Source organism: Protomyctophum parallelum, assembly GCF_964188405.1.
Source record: "Protomyctophum parallelum genome assembly, chromosome: 22".
NCBI lineage: Eukaryota > Metazoa > Chordata > Actinopteri > Myctophiformes > Myctophidae > Protomyctophum > Protomyctophum parallelum.
The window spans coordinates 33,549,822-33,565,338 of NC_139714.1; the positions used below are offsets into that span (position 1 = coordinate 33,549,822).

Sequence of the window (15,517 nt, forward strand, 5' to 3'; positions counted from 1 at the left end):
AAATAAAACTTTTTTTTATTTTTTTTAAAGAGCACTTTGCCAAAAAGGGCAGGGGGTGCTCTAGCGCCCCCTAGTGTCTATCTGTGCACGCCACTGATAGAGAGAGAGAGATAGAGAGAGAGAGAGAGGGGGGTGTGTGTACCTCTCCACTCTGCTCTCCGTGGTGGAGGGGAGGTGTTTCCACTCCTTCTCTCCGTCTCTCCGCTCAGGAGGCTGGACTCAACAAAAAAAAACACACACACAATATTGTTTGTTTTACCTTCTTCCTCCTCCTACTTTCACCCAACAATAATAATGAACAACACTTCGCCTTGCTTCCTGGGGAACATGGCGACGATAGGAGACTTCGACCCGCTCAACGCGTCGGTGCCTGCGACCAAGGTGGAGATAACCGTGTCCTGCAGGTAAGGACACACGGAAATATATTATATATTTTTAATGTGTTGGAACTTGGAATGTAAAGTTGTGTCGGATCCTTTCGGCTTCTGTAGCCGCCGGACGGACGCCTCAGTCTGTCCTGCTCTTAATTGTTCTGTTCTGGAATCCAAACTCCACCAAAAAACAAGTTGTCACGCTTTGGTTTTTGTATTAAACTATAAGTTGCGCACGAGCTGAAATTAGCCGATCTACAAGCTCACAACGTGTCGCGCCGCGATGCGTCGTCAGCTTGTAGATCGGCTAATTTTTTCGCTCGACACAAGACACACACGACGCGCAACTAGGCTATTATTATGTATTTTTTTTTTAAAGACGCTCCAAGTTAAAAGACTGGTATTTTAAGTTAGGTCTACATAAATATTGTGTCGCCTATTTTAGAATTAGTCTATGACTATGAGAGGCACAGAAAAGAGTCAATAAATGGCATTCTTGATACCGGTATTCTTGATACCGGTATAGGCATACCGGTTTCCCTCAGTTTCGGCAGTGATTCTCAACTAGGCTATGCTATCCAGTATGCCCAAAATAGTTATGCATTTAGATTTGGCCACCACGGACATAATTATTTATAGGCTATAGTATAATTGATCATTATGGTCTTATTGTGTTTGATCCAGAATCTATTTACTGTTTATGTTACACTTATTATAGGCTACTGTAGTAGGCTATAGTGCAACTCACATTTACATGAATTATTACAGACTATAGTAATTGTCACACTTTATTATTAATGATGTATCTTATTCTTTACTACATCACTGCATGAGAGCTACATCGATCTAAACATCACTTTTTTAATTGTTAGGCATAATTTGGTCTCATAATTATGGTCTAGGAGGCATTTGATCCAGAATTAAAGGGATATTATGTACAGTATATAGGCTGCTGTGTAAACTCAGTTTATAGCTATAATGAACCATGTATCTTTATGTACATCTCTGTATGGGACCTGTGGTCTGGCATTTGGTCCAGAATTAAAGGGATATTATGTACAGTATATAGGCTGCTGTGTGAACTCAGTTTATAGCTATAATGAACCATGTATCTTTATGTACATCTCTGTATGGGACCTGTGGTCTGGCATTTGGTCCAGAATTAACTGACAGTTTATGTACAGTTACAGTAGGATACTGTATGTATAGGTACACTGAAACTGATGGAAATGGAAATTGGAGGTGAAGATACCGTCATGAATGATGGTCTAAAACTGGGACCCCCGTAATCCCTTCAAGAAACCATGGGTTCCCCAAACTACGCTATGTAACCTTTTACCACGGTTGTAGTTGACAGCAGATCGATACATATTCACATGATTGACAGTTGACACCTCAGGAGGTGTGTGTGTGACTGTGTGTGTGACTGTGTGTGTGGTGTGCGAGGTGCACGTGCGGTGCGCCCGTGCGTGCATGATTCACAGACATATTTTCACTCCATGACGCCTGTGTGTGTGTGTGTGTGTGTGTGCATGTGCATGCAAACTGTGTGTACGCTTCAGTTGCTTGGACTCAAAGAGGAGAACGTTATGGCAGTTGACACAGGGATGAAAATGATGTCATTCGGTTTGGAGTTCCTGTGTGTGAATTAGGCCAGTGTTGTTTCCACCATTAAACTAAACATACACTCGTCTACCAGTCAACCTTTACCCAATGGAACCTTCTGTTCATTATGTAGGCTATATAACTTATTGAATCATTTACAGTAGTTGCAATAATAAATTTTGTTATAGCATATTGCATTGCACTTAAAGGAGAATTCCATACTAAAAGGCTTTCTTACCTTTCTTTGTAGTCGTTACGTCCCCATCAAAGAGGTCCAGGTGTTATTTTGTGCAAAAGCTCCTTATTGGCTATTTCCCCTACCATAAGCCCTAAATGAATTGCATTGAATTGAATGGGATGTATGGGGTGTTGTGCTAATTCACTTATTTCCATCGAAATAAGTAGTAAAGTGTGCCGCTTGGGTTATTATTTACATTATGAAGAGAGGATATATACAAAAAATATATAATTTTGAGCGATGGAAATAAGCGAATTAGCACAACACCCCATACATCCCATTCAATTCAATGCAATTAATTTAGGGCTTATGGTAGGGGAAATAGCCAATAAGGAGCTTTTGCACAAAATAACACCTGGACCTCTTTGATGGGGACGTAACAACTACAAAGAAAGGTAAGAAAGCCTTTTAGTATGGAATTCTCCTTTAAAGCTGGGCTCACACACTATTGCGGGTGGTGTTCCTGCCGGTTCGTGGCTGATCGGAAACGATTACGATCTGCTCGCATATCCAGTATAGCGTGAGTTGCCCAGATGGTTATCAAACATGTTTGATATTTATCTGGATGATCATATAACTGCTGTCCGAGTGCGGACAATGGGAGATGACTCAGTCAACACGGAGACAGATATGACATGAATGAGGAAGCTTTTACAGTACATAATAGCGACCAGTGTACGTACTGTAAAGTACACAATTTAGCCTGTCATGGCCATGGGTCTGTTGGACAGCTGAGGAGAGATCTGTGCTGCATGGCGGCAGGCGCGATAAATGTCCTGTATACTGTGAGATTTTCAAGTCTTGTCGTGTGTGTATGTTTAAGATGAATTAAGATTTAACCCATTCTGAACGGGCACCCATTTTGGTGTCGGCATCATGTTATGCTTTAGCTATTGAAAAATAGCAGATCTACAAGCTCGTAGCGCGCCACCGAGTGGCGCGCTACGAGCTTGTAGGTCTGCTATTTTTGAAAGAAATCGAAGAACGACTGACATTTTTAGAATCTGATCTCAGGTCAGAATGGGTTCATCAGACCAGTGTGTGTCCAGTGGAAACCTTCGTATGAATCTGATCTCAGGTCAGAATGGGTTAAGATGAATTAAGATTTAAGATTCATTAAAAAAAAAAAAAAAAAAAAACGCATGGATGAAAGACGTCATTGACATTTGGTGCCATAAATATTGTTCTGAAAGCCACTGGCCTAATAGGAAACGACCCAAAGTCTGGGCAGGGAGTGCCAGAACCTGTGGCCCAGGGCTACGTCACTGGCTGCAGCATCAGTGGAATTCCTGGGTACAGAAGTGCTGCTTAGCCTTTTAGAGACTGTCTGTGTTCCATTTCATTAGCCTTTTAGAGACTGTCAGGTCGATTTTGAAGGTGCGGTTTACAAGGTCGTGATACATAAATTGGCCTCGCTCTGCGCACATTCGTATTATGAAAGGCATATCGGCCCGTGTTGAACGCACTCGGCCCGTGTTGAACGCACACACATTTGGCATACCGCGTCCCTGAATATTTTAGCATTGTGGGAGTGTCCATATGTTAATTATTCTCGCTTTGCGCAATTTGCTATTAAGCCCCTTGACCTAAAGACACTCAGCGCATAACGATTAGACGTGGGTCTGACCACCTCATAAACGCAAAAAGCACTGTTTGATTTGACACTTGAGCGGCTCTGAGAGGCTGGTAGAGTGTTGCCATGTCTGTTTATTATAAGCGGCTTATTTTTCTGTAAAGTTGCTTTGTGTGGTTGCTTTTCTTGTTTCTAAAGTGGTTATTTGGGCTTTTCTCCTAATGTTGTTTAAACCAGTGATCGTCACACAGCACATTCCCATGTCAAGGATCCCCAGATGAATGCATTTGCCCAACTAAGGACAGCTAATCCAAAAATTAAATAAAAAGATTACTTTTGAAAATAGCAGATCTATACCAGCTCACAATGCATCACATTCATTCATTAAAACTATGAACTCTGACTGCAGGGGGATATATAATGATCATTATAACAATGTGCAAGAACATATTTAAAAAGAAGGAAGAACTTTATATTTGTGGACAATCAAAATATGTTTTTTTATTTTAATGTGGTGTCATTCAAATTAATCTGGATATGGCAGACTCACTATTTAGAAAATAAAAACATGGCACTTCATTTAAAATAGGTTACAGACCCCTTTTATATGCGCTTATTTTTATAGACCTATTTACTTGTTTCTATGAGACATGGCAGTTTTGCGTCTTTTTAAAAAAAATATTGAGATTAGAAACGGCCATAATTCTTTCATTTCTCAACCTTAAAAATAAATAAAAACATCTCCATAATCCGTGGGAAATGTGCTTTCATATGCTGTATCACACCCGATTCAAGTCTTCTTCAATAAAATGCTACGAGCGAACTCAGCGAAGACCATACCATCGGGGCCACAGCATTACGCAGCACGCATTCAACTCATCCCTTCGTCGTGACTTGAATGAAATAAAATATAATACACGTTATTTTACTGGTGTTTTTCAATAGAAACAAATAAAGAGCGTGTGTAGGCTACTGTGTGCAAGTGCAACAGTGCATATACATGCATGCACTAGGCTATATTTCTTCCGTGTCGGGATGGTGATTGAGCTCTTCAAGTTCACAGCCCGTTTGGTCTTTCATAAAAAAACGTTGATATTAGCCTATAAACACTCATGGTTCTCTCATTTCTCAACCGTTTTATTAAATGTAAAAATCTCCATATTCCTTAGGAATCTTGCTTTCATTCGCTGTATGGTACATGGTTCTATCGTTATCGAATTAATTAATTACGCATGTATTGCCAATATGCTGCTATCTACTCGCAATTCCATTCCGATCTGAAAGGTGGGTCTGTTCTTTTGAGGCATAAAGGTGACAGCATGCAGTGCAATAGGAATAATTAACCCAAATGTGACAAAGGCATGTCATGTCTTCTATGGTGCCAGCCTGAAGAAATGTCATACCACGATCCCCAAAGTGCGCATTCCGTATGTGACATCAGCTGACTGGTAAAGAGAATAGTACGGACATGTTGATTGGGTACGTCTCAAACACGCCTTAAACACACCCATGACTAATTCAAGGCCGTTTTGCTCACTCCGCGGGGTGTCAAAAGCGCTTCTTAACATGGCCAAAATTGCAATATGACATACTACACGCCCCCAGATCATAATACTGTAATTAGATTAGTAATATAGAAGTAAGTAAAATAGAAGTCCTAAATCGACCCCTGTGTCTGTGTTCCATTTCATTAGCCTTTTAGAGACTGTGTCTGTGTTCCATTTCATTAGCCTTTTAGAGACTATGTCTGTGTTCCATTTCATTAGCCTTTTAGAGACTATGGGCTGTATTTTGCGTGTCTTAAGTACCAGGTCTTATTCCCTAACTTGAGTAAACTAAAGACCTGGAGGCGTGATCAATGCTCTTTGGCCACTCAGAATAGCCAAATGGCATTGATCACGCACGCCTCCAGGTCTTTAGTTTACTCAAGTTAGGTAATAAGACCTGGTACTTAAGACACGCAAAATACAGCCCTGTGTCTGTGTTCCATTTCATTAGCCTTTTAGAGACGAAGGGCTGTATTTTGCGTGTCTTAAGTACCAGGTCTTATTCCCTAACTTGAGTAAACTAAAGACCTGGAGGCGTGATCAATGCCATTTGGCTATTCTGAGTGGCCAAAGAGCAAGACCTGGTACTTAAGACACGCAAAATACAGCCATACAGTATGTCTGTGTTCCATTTCATTATCCTTTTAGAGACTGTCTGTGTTCCATTTCATTAGCCTTTTAGAGACCATCAAGCCATTTCGAAAATAGGAAGCGAATTTTATGATAAAATGTGATTCTTGAAATAAGCAGGACTCCCGCTGCAGGAGTAGGGCACACTATTTTGACTGTCAAGTGAGACGCATTATTTGACACATATTCTTCTTTTTTCTTTTTGATTGTTCTTTTAGGCTTTTAACCCATTCTGACCGGGCACCCATTTTGTTGTCAGCATCATGTTATGCTTTAGCTATTTAAAAATAGCAGATCTACAAGCTCATATCGCGCCACCGAGTGGCGCGATACGAGCTTGTACAGTAGGTCTGCTATTTTTGAAAAATCGAAGAGCGACTGACATTTTTAGAATCTGATCTCAGGTCAGAATGGGTTCATCAGACACAGTGTGTGTCCGGCGGAAACCTCGTATGAATCTGATCTCAGGTCAGAATGGGTTAAAAATATATCACAAACTGCCTGGTTGGCGATTGGGCCGTAAAGTCCTCTAGCTGTCCAGAGGCTGTCTGTCTGTTAGCCATGGGTCTGTTAGCCATGGGTCGCTATGCAACTCCTCGCCAACGTTTTGTTGCAAGGAGTTGCGTGGCGACCCATTGGTGTGGTTTAGTGGCCTATTCATGGTTATTGTCTCCACCAGGCCGAAGGCATGGGGGGAGAGTATGTTTTGCACTCACTCCCTGGATGCCAACGATGAACCTCTGCCCCAAACTTTCCAGAACGGCCTGTTATAGCGCCACCAGGAGGCCGCTTTGTGCAAAACAAGTTTTTGCACAGTACACCTACAGATTTTGTCCAAACATCACGCAAATTGGTACACAGTCTCTCTAGTTTACTTTTGTTGCCCTTTTATCCAACCACCAGATGTGTTTGAACTGGGTCGGACTGGTAGGCTATTCATTCACGGTCTAATGCAAATATTAAGCTACAACTGTATCGATAGACAAGTGATGTTTGCCGCTTTCTACTTTCAAAACTTAGTCGCAAGTGTTGCATAATTTCATGAAATGCGTGTGTTGACAAGGGCTGGTTTAGTTTCCAAGCACTATAGGCTATCCTACTCCACTATAGGCTGTCCTACTCCACTATAGGCTATCCTACTCCACTATAGGCTATCCTACTCCACTATAGGCTATCCTACTCCACTATAGGCTGTCCTACTCCACTATAGGCTATCCTACTCCACTATAGGCTATCCTACTCCACTATAGGCTATCCTACTCCACTATAGGCTATCCTACTCCACTATAGGCTATCCTACTCCACTATAGGCTATCCTACTCCACTATAGGCTATCCTACTCCACTATAGGCTATCCTACTCCACTATAGGCTATCCTACTCCACTATAGGCTATCCTACTCCACTATAGGCTATCCTACTCCACTATAGGCTATCCTACTCCACTATAGGCTATCCTACAACAGATATAACATGTAGAACTCAGGGACGAGGAGGGACTCCTCTGACCTTTAACGGCTCAATCTGTAAATGGATGCAATGATTGTCCGGTGAATTTACATGTTGGACGTGTTTCTAGACTACTTTGTGTTCCGTGTGTGGTGTTTTGGAGGGAGAGCGTTTGACCTGCAGGTCAACTCACCACTCATTGGGATCCCTAGCCAGAGCCTCAGACAGTGCAGAGCCTTCAATACATTCACATCAGCACTGCTAGGATAGGATCCTTAACCCATTCTGACCTGAGATCAGATTCATACGAGGTTTCCGCCGGACACACACTGGTCTGATGAACACATTCTGACCTGAGATCAGATTCATACGAGGTTTCCACTGGACACACACTGGTCTGATGAACCCATTCTGACCTGAGATCAGATTCTAAAAATGTCAGTCGTTTCTTTTTTTTTTCAAAGAATAGCAGACCTACAAGCTCGTATCGCGCCACTCGGTGGCGCGATATGAGCTTGTAGATCTGCTATTTTTCAATAGCTAAAGCATAACATGATGCTAACACCAAAATGGGTGCCCGGTCAGAATGGGTTAACCCATTTAGGCCTGACGTCGAAAAAATAATAAAAAATAAGTCTTCTGAAAGAATATATATTCAAAGATTTGTGCCGCATTTTCACGATATTTCAAAAATAGCAGACCTACAAGCTCGTATGAGCTTGTAGGTTTTTTTTTTTTTCAATAGCTAAAGTATAACATAATGCTTAGTTAAAACACCAAAAGGGGTTCCCAACTTCCCGCCCAGAATGGGTTCAACTTTGAAGGATTTAGAACAGCAGTTGTATTAGACATTCCTTAGTAGCTCTCTGCTGTCTGGGTACGACTGCTGCTCCCATATAAGATACTTTGAACCTTTTTGTCCAACGATAGAACTGAGACGAAGACCATGTTTATTGATATTATTTTTCGAAATTTTGGGTGTAAAGGAATTTTCCTGTCTGTGCATTTTGCAGAGGGACGCTTTTTCTCAAGTCTGCTCGGATGCAGACTTACTGTACATGGGACCATTGCTAGCTGTATGTCATTAGAATAATAATAATAACTTTATTTGTATATAGCACAGGGGTGCTCAACCCGTGCGTCGCGACTGCTAGGGGGGGGTCGCCAACTTATTTTGGGGGGTCCTCAAATTATTTTCTAGATGGCTCGAAAATGGAAATGAAGAGTTTACATACAACACATAGTACAGGGGTCTGCAACCTTTTTGAAACAAAGTGCCATGTTTTTAGTTTCTGGATAGTCCGTGTGTCACTTTAATGCCACCACACCACAATTCCAACATGTTTTGATTGTCCACGAATATAACCTTTTCCCTTGTTAAATATTCTTTCACATTGTTATAATGATCATTAGACTCAGAGCATATAGGCCTCCTATCTCCCTCCCCCAGTCAGAGTTCAGAGTTTTAATGAATGTAGAATGATGTGCAGGATGTAATTTACATACAAATATGAGTGAATTAATTTGACTACTTTTTTTCAATTGTTTATTTACCGGTAATTGTTTGTTTTTTTATGCCAGTGTGCCAGTGATCACCCTCCTTTGTGCCAAAGTTGGCACCAGTGCCAAAGGTTGCCTACCCCTGATTCATAGTACATAGTTCAAAGTGTGGCCCGCGTGCCACAAAAAGAGTTTGGACGCCCCTGCTCCTGCTATAGGGGGTTCCAAATGGCCCCTCACAGATCTCTGAGGGTACAAATGGAACCAAATGGACCTCTACGGATCCATTCGGTTCTATTTGTACTCTCCCAGAGTTATGGTTGGTCCTTTTGTGAAATTAACCCATTCTGACCTGAGATCAGATTCATACGAGGTTTCCGCCGGACACACACTGGTCTGATTAACCCATTCTGACCTGAGATCAGATTCTAAAAAATGTCAGTCGTTCTTCGATTTTTCAAAAAATAGCAGACCTACAAGCTCGTATCGCGCCACTCGGTGGCGCGATACGAGCTTGTAGATCTGCTATTTTTCAATAGCTAAAGCATAACATGATGCCGACACCAAAATGGGTGCCCGGTCAGAATGGGTTAAAAACGTTTCAGAACCACCAGTATTGTAATTGTAATTAGAACCACCAGTATTGTAATTGTAATTGTAATTAGAACCACCAGTATTGTAATTGTAATTGTAATTAGAACCACCAGTATTGTAATTGTAATTAGAACCACCAGTATTGTAATTGTAATTAGAACCACCAGTATTGTAATTGTAATTAGAACCACCAGTATTGTAATTGTAATTAGAACCACCAGTATTGTAATTGTAATTGTAATTAGAACCACCAGTATTGTAATTGTAATTAGAACCACCAGTATTGTAATTGTAATTAGAACCACCAGTATTGTAATTGTATAGCAGGCGTGACGTCCACGCGATAAAACTCGGTTCCAGAAATGGTTCCTCAATGTTGTCATAACCAAGTAATTATATTAGTTAATATACTAATATATATATAACATTTTTCAGTGGGTGGATAATATCTCAGCATTCCTTTGGCTTAAATAGCAGTTTACTGTATTTAGATATATATATAGTGCGATACTAGTTGCCTAGATACAGTGACTTTATCATTTACGTTTATGTTTGACTCACAGTCGATTAAATAAAGGCCTGGTAAAAGTTAATTTGGTGGCATTCACACTTAAAAAAGATGGAGGCGGCGGTGAACTTGTTAGATGTGCACAACTGCACATGTCATCAAAGCTAATCAGCAAATTAAATGCAGTGCAAGACTTCCAATTCAGTTCAATTAAAACTAAAAGTGAAGAAAGCACAAAGTGTGTGTGTGTGTGTGTGTGTGTGTGTGTGTGTGTGTGTGTGTGTGTGTGTGTGTGTGTGTGTGTGTGTGTGTGTGTGTGTGTGTGTGTGTGTGTGTGTGTGTGTGTGTGTGTGTGTGTGTGTGTGTGTGTGTGTGTGTGTGTGTGTGTGTGTGTGTGTGCGTGCGTGCGTGCGTGCGTGCGTGCGTGCGTGCGTGCGTGCGTGCGTGCGTGCGTGCAAGAAAGTTCTTTGCTATTCTACATATCAGCATATTTGTTGTGGATGATTAAAACCAAAGATCCTGTGTTTTTATATTAATTGTTAAATAGCTCTATTGTATATGGGGATTTTAACCCATTCTGAACGGGCACCCATTTTGGTGTTGGCATCATGTTATGCTTTAGCTATTGAAAAATAGCAGATCTACAAGCTCATATCGCGCCACCGAGTGGCGCGATACGAGCTTGTAGGTCTGCTATTTTTGAAAAATCAAAGAGCGACTGACATTTCTAGAATCTGATCTCAGGTCAGAATGGGTTAATCAGACCAGTGTGTGTCCAGTGGAAACCTCGTATGAATCTGATCTCAGGTCAGAATGGGTTCATCATTTTTTATAGTTTTTTATAGTTTTTTATAGTTTTTCTGCAGGGTCTCTGCAGCTCTTTGGAAAACAGAAAATAAGACTTTCTAAATGCGGGACGCCAATTTCATCCACTCGGGAGGAACAAGTGAAATTTCGTGGAAGTGACAAATAACAAATGAAACAAATAAATGAGCATACTGTACGCATTTGGAACAACAAGCTGGACAAAATGATCTCTGTGGCATTCTCTCTGTTTTGCAGAATCAATGTCAGTATATTATAACTAGAAAAAGTGCCCTTCTGGGCACAGGTCTCCACCAGGAGGATAGGAGTGTTTGTAAATAATTACTTGAGTAAGCATAAGAAAGTATGTAGTAGAGTTAATATTAATACAATCTGAATTATTATTTAAACTAGACGAGACTGTGTACCAATTTGCGTGATGTTTGGACAAAATCTGTAGGTGTACTGTGCAAAAACTTGTTTTGCACAAAGCGGCCTCCTGGTGGCGCTATAACAGGCCGTTCTGGAAATTTTGGGGCAGAGGTTCATCGTTGGCATCCAGGGAGTGTGTGTGCAAAATTTGGCATCGACCGGGTTAACGGTGGCCGAGATTAGCTGCTCACGGACACACGGACGGACGGACGGACGGACGGACGGACGGACGGACGGAGTGCAAAACATACTCTCCCCCCATGCCTTCGGCCTGGTGGAGACAATGACATGCCAGAGATTAAAATGTGATGGATGTCTGCTGACCCAGTGTGGAGTTTCTGTACACTGTTGGGACTCAAGTAAAATGTTTCTGCAATGAGTAGTTTCTGTACACTGTGAGTGCATGCAGCTTGTAGATTTCCCTCTTTTTCTTTTTTTTGGGGTGGTGCAACCACTCCTGTAGACAGCTATGTGTGTCCCTTCGTCTGTCCGAGCACAGAAATAGCTTTTGGTTTGTTTTCAACTGTCACTGTTGCGCAGCCTAGCACACACACACACACACATGCGTGCGCGCGCACACGCACACAAACTGTATAGTGTATATAACCCATTCTGACCGGGCACCCATTTTGGTGTCAGCATCATGTTATGCTTTAGCTATTTAAAAATTGCAGATCTACAAGCTCATATCGCGCCACCGAGTGGCGCGATACGAGCTTGTAGGTCTGCTATTTTTGAAAAATCGAAGAACGACTGACATTTTTAGAAATTGATCTCAGGTCAGAATGGGTTAATCAGACCCAGTGTGTGTCCAGTGGAAACCTCGTATGAATCTGATCTCAGGTCAGAATGGGATAAGATGATTTGAGGTGTTACAGGACAGTACAGTAGAGGGACCTCCCGGGGACCCCCACACGGTAACTGTAATTTCTCAACCATTCCGGACGCGGGGCGGCTCGCCGGTACCGGACCGGCACCCTGGCCGCGTTACTGTGGGTCTGGGACTTCTGGGGACCCCCCTGGGGACCCTGGCCGCGTTACTGTGGCTCTGGGACTTCTGGGGACCCCCCTGGGGACCCTGGCCGCGTTACTGTGGCTCTGGAACCTCTGGGGACCCCCCTGGGGACCCTGGCCGCGTTACTGTGGGTCTGGAACCTCTGGGGACCCCCCTGGGGACCCTGGCCGCGTTACTGTGGGTCTGGAACCTCTGGGGACCCCCCTGGGGACCCTGGCCGCGTTCCTGTGGGTCTGGAACTTCTGGGGCCCCCCCTGGGGACCCCCCCACACGGAGTTGCAACACTCACTTTTTTTATTTATTTTTTGTATTTTTAACAGTTTTGTCAAATTAGTGATTATGTAATCACTAGAGGTTTGGACCACCCATAATGTCTGAGTCATTGTTGGAGGCTTCGTCAGAATATGTCGATTTCCATTCTTTCTCTTTCTCTCTCTCTCTCTCACACACACGCACACACACACACGCACACACACACACACACACACACACACACACACACACACACACACACACACCAGAAATGGAGAAAACATGCCGCTCTACGTACATACTGCGAATCTCACCCCACATGCTGAAGAGAGAACGAAGCACTTTGAATTTGCCACCTACAGATCTGAGCCTAAGGGGCTGCATCCATTGCATGGCCAGCATCACGCACCCCACAACTTTCATCACCAGCAAATGCTGTCCATATTTAGACATCAGTGGAAGGTCCAAGTTTGCAGCGTTGATGAAAGTTTTAATTGGAAGTAGTTTTTAGATTGCCCAACCCTAACACAAAAGGCTTCTATGTTCAGTGAGGCACCATATCGTATCTGTCTAATGGAAACTTAAGGCGTTAACCCATTCTGACCTGAGATCAGATCCATACGAGGTTTCCACTGGACACACACTGGTCTGATTAACCCATTCTGACCTGAGATCAGATTCTAAAAAAATGTCAGTCGTTCTTCGATTTTTCAAAAATAGCAGACCTACAAGCTCGTAGCGCGCCACTCGGTGGCGCGCTATGAGCTTGTAGATCTGCTATTTTTCAATAGCTAAAGCATGACATGATGCCAACACAGAATGGGTTAATACTTGTAGGGGCGAAAAATAATGATCTACATTATCTACATGTAAAACATCTAGAGACATATAGTTCCCATCCCATGATATCTGATTCACATGAACACTCACTATGTATAAAAAGTCCTCCTGTCTGAAGAAGGCAACCAATACATGAACCAGACAAAATGATCAGCTCCCTCAGAGCAGGCCAGGCACAGCCATAAGACACCCACAAAAATAATGGCTGAAACACTCATGTACACTCATGTACACGCACTGTGAGAAACTACACAGTGAGGGGTTTCTCACGCACGGCTGGGGAGAGGCGATCACTCATCTGTCTACAACCAAATGAGTTTGAGGCCACAAGCATAAATTCTCAAGAAGTGCACAGATTATTAAAACACAGATCATCAAAGCTGAGAGCCGCTGCCTGCACACTAATATGTATAAAATAAAGAAGGGTTTGGCACAAAGCCAGAGCCAGATGGGCAAAATGAAGAATGCTTCTCAAATTCTCAGCCATTGTGCACCACAGAATTGCCAGAAATGCACTGCAAAGTTGCCAGATATAAAAATCACAGAAGAATGGTAAATGACCAATAAGATTGTGCACAAATCTATTATTAAAGATCTAAGGGTTTCGGCGAAGTTCAATCAAGGCAAGATGTGGTTCTGAGAAGTTGGCCATAAGCTCAGAGACAAAGGTTTAGAACGGTTTAGTTCTACCGTTTAGAACTGAGTGATTTGAGTCCGTTCCTGACTTTTCCCGTCAGGAACGTAAATCTCTACAACAACACACTAAAGTTGCGTTCAGACTTGAATAGTTAAGAGTGACGCGATTACATACAAAATCAATGCAAAGACGAGAAGTTGTGCGAACCAGGCGGCGCGAACAATGCGAACGGGACGAACCGAAAACTGTCAAAAACACAACACAAGATGGGGCAGCGGTGGCTCAGGGGTAGAGTGCCTGGATGGTAACCGTAAGGTTGCCAGTTCGAACCCGGGCTCCCCCAGAGTTACTGTCGAAGTGTCCTTGAGCAAGACACTGAACCCCTAATTGCTCCCGATGTGCTAGTTGGTGCCTTGCATGGTTTCCGCTGCCATCGGTGTATGAATGTGTGTGTGAATGGGTGAATGTAAATCTCTGTAAAGCGCCTTGGATAAAGGCGCTATATAAATGCACCATTTACCATTTACCAAGATGTGTCTAAACACCTGAATGAGGCCAGAGCACTCTGTCTTCTGGTCTGTGGAATGTAAAATAAGAGCACTATGATGTGATGTTTTCACTGTTGCTACACTTAAAATATAAAATAAATAAATAATAATAATAGTGAGTCATCTTCATCACCCTCTTCGAATGCTATCATCAACCCTATAGTCACCAGTATGTTACTCATCAAGCCCATGCAATGGAGCACGTAGGCTCTACTGGAGCACACTGGCTGCCATTAGGAATCGCGGAGGAAGGGCCAAATAGTTTCAGTTGTAATTACTTACGCAAGTAGAGCGTGCTAGTAATGTTATCAGTCAGGTGCTACGATGCGTATGTCCCTTAGCAGCATATGATATGACGTCATATGCTGGCACGGGACATACGGAAGCAGACCGTACAGGTACTGTATGTTTTCCGTCATGCTACGAAGCGTATGTCCCATGACGTGATGAAGATAAGATATGTACCAATGCCAGGGTATAATTGGTTATCGATGGTGACGTAATGATGATATGTTTCAGTGTCGGGTGGATTAAAGGGACATACGCCTCAAACCACAGTATACCACTAATCAACTCACAAATTACATATACCGTACATACATTATACATAGACATATGAGCATAAAAAACTAGAGGATAGAAAGAAAAAGCTTTTTCTTAACTTATTGACCCAGATGTGGTTGGCTAAATTGTGTTAATAACATTTTAACAGTCATCTTTCAGTTGTCGGAATTTTGTATATTGAATTTGAAGCTAATTATGTGTTTTTAACTGTCATGTCTCAGTTGTTAGTAATTTGTGTATATTAGCTACTGTATATTAATTATGTTCTGCAATGGTCTCCTAAGGATGCTCATGCTCAGGCGTAGTTTTTCTTTTCAAACAGTAGTCTTGTGTTGTTGCTTTTTAGAGCAGTGGTTCCCAAAGTGGGGTCCGGGGACTACCAGGGGTCCTTGAGGGAGTTCCAGGGGGTCC

General features: G+C 42.4%; 1 pseudogene across 1 annotated transcript in view; it reads left to right on the top strand.

The window, feature by feature from the left end:
- Positions 1-210: 210 nt before the first annotated feature.
- Positions 211-15,517, top strand: part of LOC310853137 (copine-8-like) — a 119,001-nt pseudogene continuing 103,694 nt past the window's right edge. The window contains exon 1 of the transcript XR_014571110.1: positions 211-404. The product of XR_014571110.1 is annotated as a copine-8-like (transcript). The remainder of the gene's footprint in view (positions 405-15,517) is intronic.